The sequence below is a fragment of the Miniopterus schreibersii genome (assembly GCF_964146895.1).
Source record: "Miniopterus schreibersii genome assembly, chromosome: 9".
Lineage (NCBI taxonomy): Eukaryota > Metazoa > Chordata > Mammalia > Chiroptera > Miniopteridae > Miniopterus > Miniopterus schreibersii.
The window spans coordinates 37,413,858-37,426,480 of record NC_138118.1 but is presented as its reverse complement, the minus strand read 5'-3'; positions in this window follow the sequence as shown (position 1 = coordinate 37,426,480).

The window sequence follows — 12,623 nt, the reverse complement described above, 5'->3', positions numbered from 1 at the left end:
AAAGGTGTCAGATCCTTGCAAAGCAGGTTTTCTGCCTGTTTGTTACTTTATATGTTTTGATTACTGGGTGGCACCCCATGACATCCACCTTCCTGACTTACAATAGGGAGACAGACCAGCAAAAGCTTGAATTTGTGCCTGTATTTTGGGAAGTTTGAACAGATAGCCCTGTGAGATAAGCCAACCAGAACTGGGAAAGGAAAGGTGGAGCATGCCTACCTCTCCTACAGGCTAGGAGCACCAACTACAACAAGAAAGGGGCTGGTTCAGCTCACTGAAAGCCCAGATACCTCCACACTGGGCACAGTTCAGTGGGGGAAGGGAGAACAGCTCATAGAAGGACATTAGAAGAGCAAGATTCTCAGGGGCTATTGTTTGGGAACCAAAGGAAATGTTTGAACCCTGTATGGGAGCTGGGCAGGCAATGTGCTCACCTGAGTCTCTTTTGATCAATCCCACTAAGCCCTGCCCAGCTGAAACTGCCCATACAGAAAAATCAACAGAGTGAATCCAATCTGAATCTGCAGCAGGCCATTTTATGGGGAACTAGAATTGGAGGATATGGTAGAAAATAACTGAGGAGTTGGCTTTGAAGCAGAGATTAACTTCCCCACAGTGAGTGCCTGACAGAAAAATCTCTAAGGTAGGCAATAGCCTGAGCTACACTAGCCAACCTGCACCCTAAAGATTCTCTTCAGAAGATGCTGGAGTAAGACCAGGAAACCACAAGGGGGAGTCAAATAGCTGACAGGTGGAGGTGGTACACAGAAAGCCTCAGACCAATTAGCTACATAAGGACAACAGAGCTAAACTTAGACAGATCTTTACATTGGCTGACACAGAAGTACCTCCCAGGAAACCCAAAATCAGCATGCAAAAGAGCGAGACTCAGAACATAAGCTGCTCAGATGAACCTTACTTGATTGGCTTCTTTTTTTTTTTTTTTTAAGAAAAAAGAGAATTTTTAAAAAATTTTTAATTATTTGAATTTTTAATTAAATTTTGTATTTGTTTTGTCTTGCTTTGCTTTTTCTTTTTGTGTTCTGTTATCAAGATTTTCTTGATACTCTTTGCTTTATTGCTGGGATATTATTATTTTAATCATTAAGTTTACTGCTTTTCTCTATTGTTTCTCCCATATCTCTAATTGGCCTCCTTCCCTATTCTTACTTTACCCTTTGCTCTCTTCTTGTTCCATTGGCATAACTTTTTCCCCCCCTTTCATTCTGTCTTCTGGTCTTTTTTTTCTTTAACCATTTTCCTATTCCTACTCTCTAACCTTTTTTCCTCTCTCCCTTATTTCCTTTCAGAATCTTTTCCTTGCCCCTTTTATCTCCCAGGAGCTTCTCTATTTTTTACTTTGTATATATATTTTTTCTATTAGCAATAACTTTTTCTCTCTCTCTTTTTTTTTTAAATATATCTTTATTGATTTCAGAGAGAGGAAAGGAGAGGGAGAGAGAGATAGAAACATCAATGATGAGTCATTGATCAAGCCTGAAACCGGGGCATGTGCCCTGACCAGGAATCGAACCCTGATCGCCTGGATCCCAGGTCAACGCTCAACCGCTGAGCCACACTCGGTCGGGCCTTTTCTCTCTTTTTTTTGGCCTTAATATTTGTGTTCTCACTTCACTTTCCTAATTCTATTTTCTCTTGGGTTGTTTTTGTTGTGATTTTTTAAGTTCTTGTTTGTTTCCTGAAGGTTTTGCGGTGTTTCGTTTTGCCCTGTTAGCACTTATACAACAACTCACCACAACATGTTGGTAGCTGAGCCTCACAGTTAGTCAGCCTGAGAGGAGAGTCTCCCACTAATGGGTCAACAACAATCTAGACCCAATCACAACAAGAGAACCCAAAGAAACCACAAAAGGGACACACCTAGAGTATACAGCTCAGAAGTATAAGGAAAACATACTTCTGGATCCCATTGGACATTCACTACAAAAGCCCACTCCACAAGACTGGGAGAAAGAAAATATATCTGATATACATACACAAACACAGAGACATTAAAATGGGGACCAAAAAAAAACAACCACACCCAAACTAAACAAAAGGAAAAATCACCAGAAAAAAGATCTTGATGAGATGAAGTTAAGCAAGTTATCGGAAACAGAGTTCAGAGTATTGGTTACAAAGATGCTCAAGGAAATTAGTGAGACACTGAGTGGCAACATTCAGGAACTTAGTGGGAAAAATCAAAGAATTTAATGAAAGCTACATCAGCATTAAAAAAGATATAGATATTATGAATAAGAACAAGGCATAAATAAAGAATACTATATTTGACAACAAGAATACACAGGAAGGAATTAAAAGCATGCTCAATGAAGCAAAAATGATAGAATAAGTGAATTTGAAGATAACACAGAAAAACACAATCAGAGAGGCAAAAAGAAAGAATACTTAAAAAGCATGAGTTACGAGAAATTTCAGACAACAGGAAACAAAACAACATCTGCATCATAGGGGTGCCAGAGTGGGGGTAAGTGAACAAGGGATAGAGAAACTGTTGGAAGAAATAATGACAGAAAACACCTCTAAACTAGCAAAAGAGAAAGCCACACATGTTCAGGAAGCACAGAGGGTGGCAAAAAAGATGAATCCAGTGACCCACTCCAAGACAAAATAATTAAAATGGAAAATGTTAAGGAAAAAGAAAAAAATTTAAAGGCCCGAAGAAAGAAACAATCAGTGACCTACAATGGAGCCCCCCAAAGTCTGTCAACAGATTTCTCAACAGAAACACTTCAAGCCAGAAGGGATGGGCATGAACTTTTCAAATGAAAAGCAAGAATCTGAAACCAAGACTGCTCTATCCAGCAAGGCTATCATTCAAAATAGATGGTGAAATAAAGAGCTTCCTAGACAAAAGTAGGCTAAAGGAGTTCAGTACCACCAAACCAGCAATACAATAAGTGTTAAAGGGACTGTTTTAAGAAGAGGAAGAAATATTGAGAGAAAGGAACATAGGCATAAAGGGAAAAAAGGTCATTAAATAAGTATATATCAATAATAACCTTAAATGTAAATGAAATAAATGCTTCAATCAAAATACATAGGTAGCTGAATGGATAATAAAACATGACCCATATATATGTTGTCTACAAGAGACCCACCTGAGAGCAAAAGATTCATAAAAGCTGAAAGTGAAGGGATTAAAAAAAATATTCCAAGCAAATGGAAGCAACAAAAAAAAGCCATGGTAGCAATACTTACATATGACAAAATATACTTCAAAATAAAGACCATAACAAGAGACAAAGAAGGTCACTACATAATACTAAAAGGATCGATCCAACAGGAGAATGTAACTGTTTGAAACATATATGCACCCAATAAGAAACCTAAATACATAAAAAAATTCTTTGTAGACTATAAGGTGGTGATAACAACACCCCATTGTCACCAATGGATAAATCATCCAGACCAAAAATCCACAAGAAAATAGACCTTAAATGATACACTAGATTAAATGGATTTAATCAACATTTATAGAACATTTCACTCAAAGCAGCATAATATACATTCTTGTCATGTGCACATGTAACAACCTCAAAAATATACCACATATTATGGCATAAAACAAGGCTCTATAAGTTCAAGAAGATTAAAATCATATCAATTATCTTCTCAGACCATAGTGACATGAAACTAGAAACTATAAAAAAAACTAAAAAATAAACACATGGAAGCTAAATAGTATGTTATTAAATAATGAATGGATTGCCAATAAGATAAAAAAAGAAATAAAAGACTTCCTGGAAACAAATAAAAATGAACAAACAACAACCCTAAATCTTTGGAACACAGCTAAACAGTCCTGAAAGGAAGGTTCATAACTTTATAGGCATACCTCAAGAAACAAGAAAAAGCTCTAAAAAACCAACACTACAACTAAAAGAATTAGAAAGAGAATAGTAAAAAAAAGCCCAGAGGAAGTAGGAGGAAGGAAATAATAAATATCAGAGCAGAAATAAATGACATAGAAACAAAAACAAACAAAAAATCAACAAAACCAAAAGCTGGTTCTTTGAAAAGATAACTAAGATTAATGAACCTTGAGTCAGACTCACCAATAAACAATGATAGGACCCAAATAAATAAAATCAGAAATGAAAGAGGACATATAACAACTTACACCACATAAATACAAATTGTAAGAAAATACTACGAACAACAATTTGCCAACAAACTGGACAACCTGGGTGAAATGGATAAATTCCTAGAAACATATAATCTTCCCAAACTCAACAGGAAGAATCAGAAAACCTGAATAGTCCAATAATAACTGATGAAATTGAAGCAGTAATTTAAAAACTCCCAGAAAATAAGAGTCTGGAACCAGATGGATTAACAGGCGAGTTTTACCAAACATTCAGAGAAAAATTAACACCTATTTCCCTCAAACTATTCCAGAAAATTCAAGAATAGGGAAGACTCCCAAGCTCTTTTTATGAGGCCAGCATTATCCTAATTCCAAAACCAGATAAAGACACTATAAAGAAATAAAATTACAGACCAATATCTTTGATGATCATAGACACTAAAATCCGCAACAAAATATTAGCAAAACAGATCCAGCAATACATTACAAAGATCATACCCCATGACCAAGTGGGATTTATTCCAGGAATGCAAGGCTGGTATAATATTCACAAATCAATAAACGTGATACACCACATAAACAAAATGAAGGACAAAAATCATATGATCATAGCAATAGATGCAAAAAAAGCATTTGACAAGATCCAGCACTCATTTTTGATAAAAACTCTCAGCAAAGTGAGAATGGAGGGATATTACCTAAATATAAGAAAGGCCACATATGGCAAACCTGCAGCCAACATCATACTTAATGGGCAAAAACTGAAAACATTTTCCTTAAAAACAAGAACGAGATAGGGTTGTCTGCTTTCACCACTCTTTTTCAACATATTACTGGAAGTCTTTGCCATAGTGATCAGACAAGAAGAAAAAATTAAAGGCATCCAAATTGGAAAGAAGGAAGTAAAACTGTCATTATTTGCAGATGACATGATATTGTACATAGGAAACCCTAAAGACTTCACCAAAGTACTATTAGATTTAATAAATGAATTTGTCAAGGTAGCAGGATACAAAATTAACACCCAGAAATTGATGGCCTTTTTATACACCAGTAAGGAACCCTCAGAAAGAGAACCTGAAAAAACTGTACCATGTACCCTCTCAAATAAAAAAAAGTAAGACACCTAGGAATAAACTTAACCAAAGTTATAAAAGTGCTGTACTCGGAAAACTATAGGACAGTGAAAAAAAAAATAGAGGAAGATATAAACAAATGGAAGAATGTACCATGTTCATGGATTGGAAGAATTAACATCATTAAAATGTCTACACTACCAAAAGCAATCTATAGATTCAATGCAATTATTATTAAAATACCAACAGAATATTTCACGAAACTGGAACAAATATTTCAAAAATATATTTGGAACCAAAAAAGACCATGAACAGGTGCAGAAATCTTGAGAAAAAAGAACAGAGTTGAAGGGATCACTTTACCAGATATCAAACTATACTACACAGCCATTGTAATTAAAACCGTCTGGTATTATTATAACAACAGACACACACATCATTGGAACAGAATAGAGAACCCAAAAATCAACTCACACCATTATGGTCAATTAATATTTGACAAAGGAGGCAAGAGCATAAAATGGAGTAAAGGCAGTCTCTTCAATAAATAATGTTGGGAAAATTGGACAGATACATACTAAAAAATGAAACTAGAATACAAACTTACTCCATATACAAGAATAAATTCAAAATGGATAAAAGACCTAAATGTCAGTCACAAAACCACAAAAATAGTGGAAGAAAACATAGGCAGTAATGTCACAGACATCTCATGTAGTGGAATTTTCACCAATATATATCTCCTAAGGCAAGAGAAACAAAAAAGAAAAAAAACAAATGGTATTACATCAAACTAAAAATCTTCTTCACAGCAAAAGAAATCATCCTCAAAATACAAAGGAACCCCACTGTATGAGAGAACGTATTTGCCAAGGATACATCTGATAAGAGGTTAACTTCCAAAATATAACAAGAACTCATACAACTAAACAAGAGGAAGACAAACAATCCAATTAAAAATGGGCAAAGACCTAAATAGACACTTCCAAAGAGGACATACCAATGGCCAAGAGGCATATGAAAAAATGCTCAAAGTCACTAATCATTAGAGAGGTGCAAATTAAAACTATCATAAGCTATCACTTCACACCTGTTAGAATAGCTACTATCAACAACTCAACAAATGACAAGTGCTGGCAAGGATGTGGAGAAAGGGCAATCCTGGTACACTATTGTTGGGAATGGAGACTGGTGCAGGCACTATGGAAAACAGTATGAAGTTTCCTCAAAAAATTAAAATTGGAACTGCCTTTTGACCCATTGATCCCACTTCTAGGAATATATCCTAAGAATCCTAAAACACCAGTCAGAAAGAATATATTCACCCCTATGTTCATAGCAGCACAATTTGTAATAGTTAAGATCTGGTAAAAAGCCCAAGTGACCATCAGCAGATGAGTGAATAAAAAAGCTGTGGGATATTTACACCATGGAATACTATGCAGCTATAAAAGAGAAGGATCTCTTAACCTTTGGAACTGCATGGGTGGACATGGAGAATATTATGCTAAGAGACATAAGCCAGGCAGAGATAGACCAATATCACATGATCTCACTTAAAGAACAAAATATACTGATGAACAAAATAGATCCAATGACATAGAAGCATGGAACAGACTGAGGAATCTCAGAAGGAAAGGCAGGGATGGGTGGGTGGGGAGAGATTAACCAAAGAATTTATATGCCTAAATGCATAACCTATAGACACACACAATATTGTGCTGAAGGCCTGGGGAGGGGGCAGGGTGCTGGGTAGAAGGGATCAATGGGGAAAAAAGGGGGCATCTATAATACCTTCAAGAGTAAGGTTAAATAAATTAAAAAATACAATAAAAATCAAGACATAAATTTCAAAATAAAAGATTTTTGTTTCTTTATTTTCTAATGATTTATTTTCAAATAGATTTTTAGATGAAAATATTTATAATTATACATAAAACTAAAAGAGTATTCTCTTTAAAAGAAGTGTTCTCTGTGTAATCTGACCAACCAAAAAATAACTGTTGAGATATCAATACACTTGGATTTCACAACAAAATAAAGCTCAGAGTCAACATGATCCCAACACACACTCTGGAATATAGTCAGCTTATTAGTTTTTCACCTTGATCATAAACAATGACCCAGACACTATTAAATGACTGACAAATGCACTTAATATAGCAGAAAAAAAGCAACTTGGAAGGAGCAGAGTTTATGCAAGAAGAAAACCATATTTATATTAATACACCGACACATATATATACATATATTATATAGAGAGTTGATTCTCATTACTTATAGTTGTTACATCTTATAAAGTTGCTAAGAGATTGAATTAGAGAATACTGAACCATTGTTCCTAGGGGAAAGAACAAGGTTAGGTTCCTCTGAGCCTCTGGTGACATTTTTATCAGCTCATCAATAACACATAACTAATGAAAACACAAAAACTGTTGAAAATAGACAATTGTTTATAGTAAGAGAGCTTAAGTAAAAGGCAAAGCATCCCATTTGACCTCAACTGGACATGTACATCACTTTACTCAATTTTTTTCAGTTTTACATGTCTATAATAATTATGAAAGTGCCACTAAAACAAATCTGTGAGTAATGAGATCAATTGTGTGTGTGTGTGTGTGTGTGTGTGTGTGTGTGTGTCTGTGTGTATTCACAGAATAAAAAAATAGCTCTTGGAAATTAAAAACATTATTGGAAATAATGGAAAGTAGTAATGGAAAATTCAATAGGAGTTTAGAAAATAAAGTTAATAAAATCTTCCAGGAAAAGAAACAAGAAAGTAAAAAGATGGAAACCAAGAAAGCAGTTTTAAGAAAGTAAAGGGCAAGGCCCAGAAGGCCTAACATGTGAAAAAGTTTTCTCCTGAAATTGACAACACTCAAAATAGGTTGAAGAAAATTATCAAATAAATAGCTAGCTTTTTTTTCAGAACTGAATATGTTTCCAGATTGAAAGACCCACAGAATTTCCAATAAAATAAATGAAAATTATCAAACTAAGAAACATCATTGTTAGATTGCAGAATACTAGAGAAAGAAGCAATTTTATAAACCTCCAGAGAGAGAAAAAAGAACATATACATAAAAGTTCAGGAATAAAAATGGAACCTGACTTTTCTATGTTAGACTGGAAGCAAGAATGTGATTGAGTGATTCCTTTAAAATTTTGAAGAAAAAGGAATTCTCTGCTAGAATTTTACACCTAGTCAAAGTATCAATTATTTGTAAGGATAAAAATAAAGACATTTTCAAACATTCAACATCTCAAACACTTGCTTTCCTTGTACCTTTTTTCAGGAATCCAATAGCAGATGTTCTCTACCAAAGGAGGTGGTTATCTTTAAAGAGAAAAAAGCAGGAATCAGAAAACAGGACAATCAGCACAGCAGAGAAGCAAGGAAATCTTCAGGATGATAAAAAAGGGAAATTCCAGAATGACAATAGTGCCCCGAGATTGAGGACATCATTCCAAATTGGAACATTATGACTCAAAATACAGTCATGTTGAGAGTTGTTATCATAATTTCCACTCAAATACTATCTTTTTAATCTGACAGACTGGATAAAGGAATTGCTCCTTGCAAACAAAGAAATATGTCACTAAAGAAGAACTCATGAGTCACAGAGCATAGGAAACCCAAACAAAGAAAGGTAAGGGGAATTCTAAGGATGATGGGCAGAAGGAAATCCCAGGCCGACAGTTATGAAAAAGGCATAGAGGTGTCTCAAAACAAAACAGAAACAAGAAATTGAAGTATTACTGATATGATTTATGTTGTGAAAAATTAATCTGACCAGCTTTTGGAAGTTATTTAAACAATTAACAATATATACAAGGGAAAAAATAAGGAATGTATTAACTTCAGGAAAAACTAAAGAAAGGAAAAGGAATCATAGTACACCATAATGCTCAGGTGCAAATAATATTTTCATTAAGTATACTAGTGCCAACATTGAATATTGATTTAACCTCATAATACAGTATTCTATTATGTGTATGGGAGAGTGGACACAGAAGGAATGCTGCTATTAGAGAGCTAAAGCCCAATCTACCAATACAGGAAGTCAGTAGATAATATCTAAACATGAAGATGTGCAAATGCTAGAAGTAACAGGTAACAGAGTCAAAGTGGTTGCTTTGGGGCAGGAGGACTGGAGCAAGTAAAGGGACTAGGGCAAGAAACCTGTGGTTTTTTTCAATAAGCCTCTTAGTAAGATTTAACTTTACACTTTATGCATTTATTTTTAGATTAATAATTCAGTTAAAATACTGTACTGAATTCACACTTCCTTCAGCAAAGAAATCATTTACTGCTAATAGCAGTAATCATGAAGGTCTAGATTAGTAGGATCAACTGGTCCGGCAATTTTAACAAAATTGATTGCTTACTCTCCAAGTATTGCAGTTGTGCTTGCACCAAAGCTATAACAAAGGAAACTTTCTGAAGCTAACCAGATCTCCCAGTATTTTGGCCAAGAAAGTCTTTCACTTAACAAAGGACTATGACCAGAATTGGACTGTAATAATTTAACTTTTCATTTAATTTAATATTGAGTGTTAGATTGGTACTAAAACCTATTTATGGACTTTTCCCTTTTCTATTTTCTTCTAGAAACATTATCTGGCATTCTGAACTTGGGGAAAGTCTGTATAAGAAACCTCTAAATCTTGGCAAAAATACGAGTTGTTAGATATCTCATGTTTAAGACCAAGCTGTAAGATGTTTCACGATTGAACTTCAAGATCATATTTGCCAACAACCTCATTTTTTTATGTTACAAAAAAAAAATATAGCCAAGACAGGACTTTATTTAAGTCCATACAGCTATTAATAGCACAGAAAATAGGAGAACTCAGGTTTCCTGACTTCCAGTTCAGTGGTTCTTTTACTACATTTTACGGCAGTATACTAAACCAAACCACACTGCACCGCACAACACAAGAAAACACTGCTTTATACTACACTGTGCTACCCTACACTACATTACACTACACCACACTATATTACATCACATTACTCTGTACTATGCTACACTATACTACACTACAACAAACTATACCACACAGCATAGCACTACACCGTAGTACATCACACTACACATTACTACTGTATACTCACTATTTTGCACTATAATATTTTACACTACACTGTACTACAAACACTGTCTTATTAAAGAAATAACCTGCAATGAGTTTTAACTTCCAATCTTCTAAATGTGTTGCACAGCAACCCACTAATCCCCAATCTGCAGGCTCAGTCTAGCTCTATTTCTTGAGCTGAAAGTGACCCTATCCTTGTTCTTCATTTCCTGTGTCTTCTGCAGTGGGCTTTGGGATTCATTATTTTCCATATAGCAGACAACCCTACCCTTTCCTAATTTCCTGGATTGTGTTGAATGATAACCCAGTGTCATTGCCCCAGCAATGTACTCTGGGCTCTCCCATTGTTATCTGCCCACCTGCATGTTACCCCATTTTGAAGACTGAATTCTATAGATGACTCCCTGTGTGCAAGTCCCTTCTGTGTGGTGCAATTTATAGAGATGAGCTTTACTTTTTGTGCCCTTTCTAACAAATTGAGCAGGTCCCCAGCTCCCTCTTTGGGCTAGGAAGAAGAGCACAGCCTTGCTATCATTTTGCCTTCTCTCTTACACTAAGGATTGGAGTTGTACACTAGGAACTTGGGCACAAAACACCATTCCCATCTTTAATGGGAGCAGCAGTGGTAGCATTATCTTACCATCAAAGAAGAGAGGGTTTTGAAAGGTAATTTGCATTTGGCTAAAATCTTGGTCCTTGCAGTCTGGTTTGAATTTATTATTTATCAGCCAGTGACCTTAATATGTGTTTCTTCACAAATGAAATGGAAGTAATAACAACATCAATCCTACAAGATTGTCTTGAGGACTGAATATAATTATGTATATGTAGCAAGCTCTTTGTACAGTACCTAACATATATTTAGTGCTAAATAAATGTCAGATATTATTTCACTTTATCTTTAAAAAATAAAAGTCTTAGTAATATTATCTGAAACAGGTTTAGAAAGATTAAGTAACTTGTCCACAATCATACAGTTAGAAGGGGATAAATGAGACCAGGAGCCCATGTTCTAACCCTTTTCATATCCTGCCCTTTTGATAATCAAGTTCTCGGCTGGTCTGAACTTCTGAGCAATGCTCTGCCCACTTGTATCCTCCCTGGTGCCAGGCATTTGCCTGAATCATGATGGGAACATGTTGTTCCTTATTGGACCCATGCCTAGCCTACTCAGCAGTAACTTCTCTGCCAGTCTCTACAGCAAGGACAGCTCTCTCAGTTGCTGTTCCAACCTACAGAGCAGGGCTGGTGCCAACTCTGTTCCTTGCCCCAGGCCTGTCTGACTGCAGGTAGGCTGCTCTGACTCACCAGAGGTTCCTGAGTTCTGACTAATACTTTGTCTAGTCTTCTGTAAGGTCAACATGATAGCCACAAATGGAAGGGGAGCAGAGAAGAAAACAAAGAGAATAATACAGAAGTCTGTGTTTCTTATCAGCCCAGTGAAGTCAACAGGAAATGGTTTAATGTAGATCTACCACTTCACTGTCCTGAAGGATGATCTCTTCCTGAGTGACTGAAGAGTTAATCATGACCCAAGCAAGAGTTTCTCATGGTGAGTTTTGTTTGAATTTTGGAGAATTCCCTTTGTCTCATCTCAGCACATTCACTTCAGTGCCGGTGTCTATTTTAATAGCCTGGAATGCTATTCCCTTTGCCCATTATTCTCTTTCACTATGGGTTTTTCTGACCCTCAGGGTAGATTTATGCTTCTAGCTGAATGATTACTCAGTGAATCTTTGCCAAGGGATGTTCTGTTCCAAAAATGACACATCTCTTTGGGGATGACACTCTACCTAACAGGGGTGGGTGGGAGGTCAGGGAAAGCCCCTTCCCAGGAGGAAATAGTTTCTTTGTGTGCTTGAAGAAAAACCTCAAATGATGAACAGCCTGATTTGGGGGCAGTGAGTGGGTGAGTCACTACAGTGAAGTTGTCCTCAATGCTCCCTCATAAGGAGAAATTATAAATTTAATGAACAGAAGAATTCTGACAAGCCTTAAAGCCAAAGGCAATTAGCAAAGGCTGAATTACTTAAGTTCCTTACAGTAATGAAAGATTATATATATATATATGTGTGTGTGTGTGTGTGTATATATATATGTGTATATATATATATATATATGTGTGTGTGTGTGTATATATATGTGTATATATATATATATAATTTATCTGTATCACATATAGGATTATATTATATTCTTTTATTTGCATAAACAAGCAATTCCTAATGTGTATTCAGTGGCCCACTAGTCTCAGGAGAAGCTATATTAAAGTGCCATAGTCAAGTCTGATTGGAAATGCCACTTGCTAGAGTTCCCTCATTGCTATGCACAAAAGA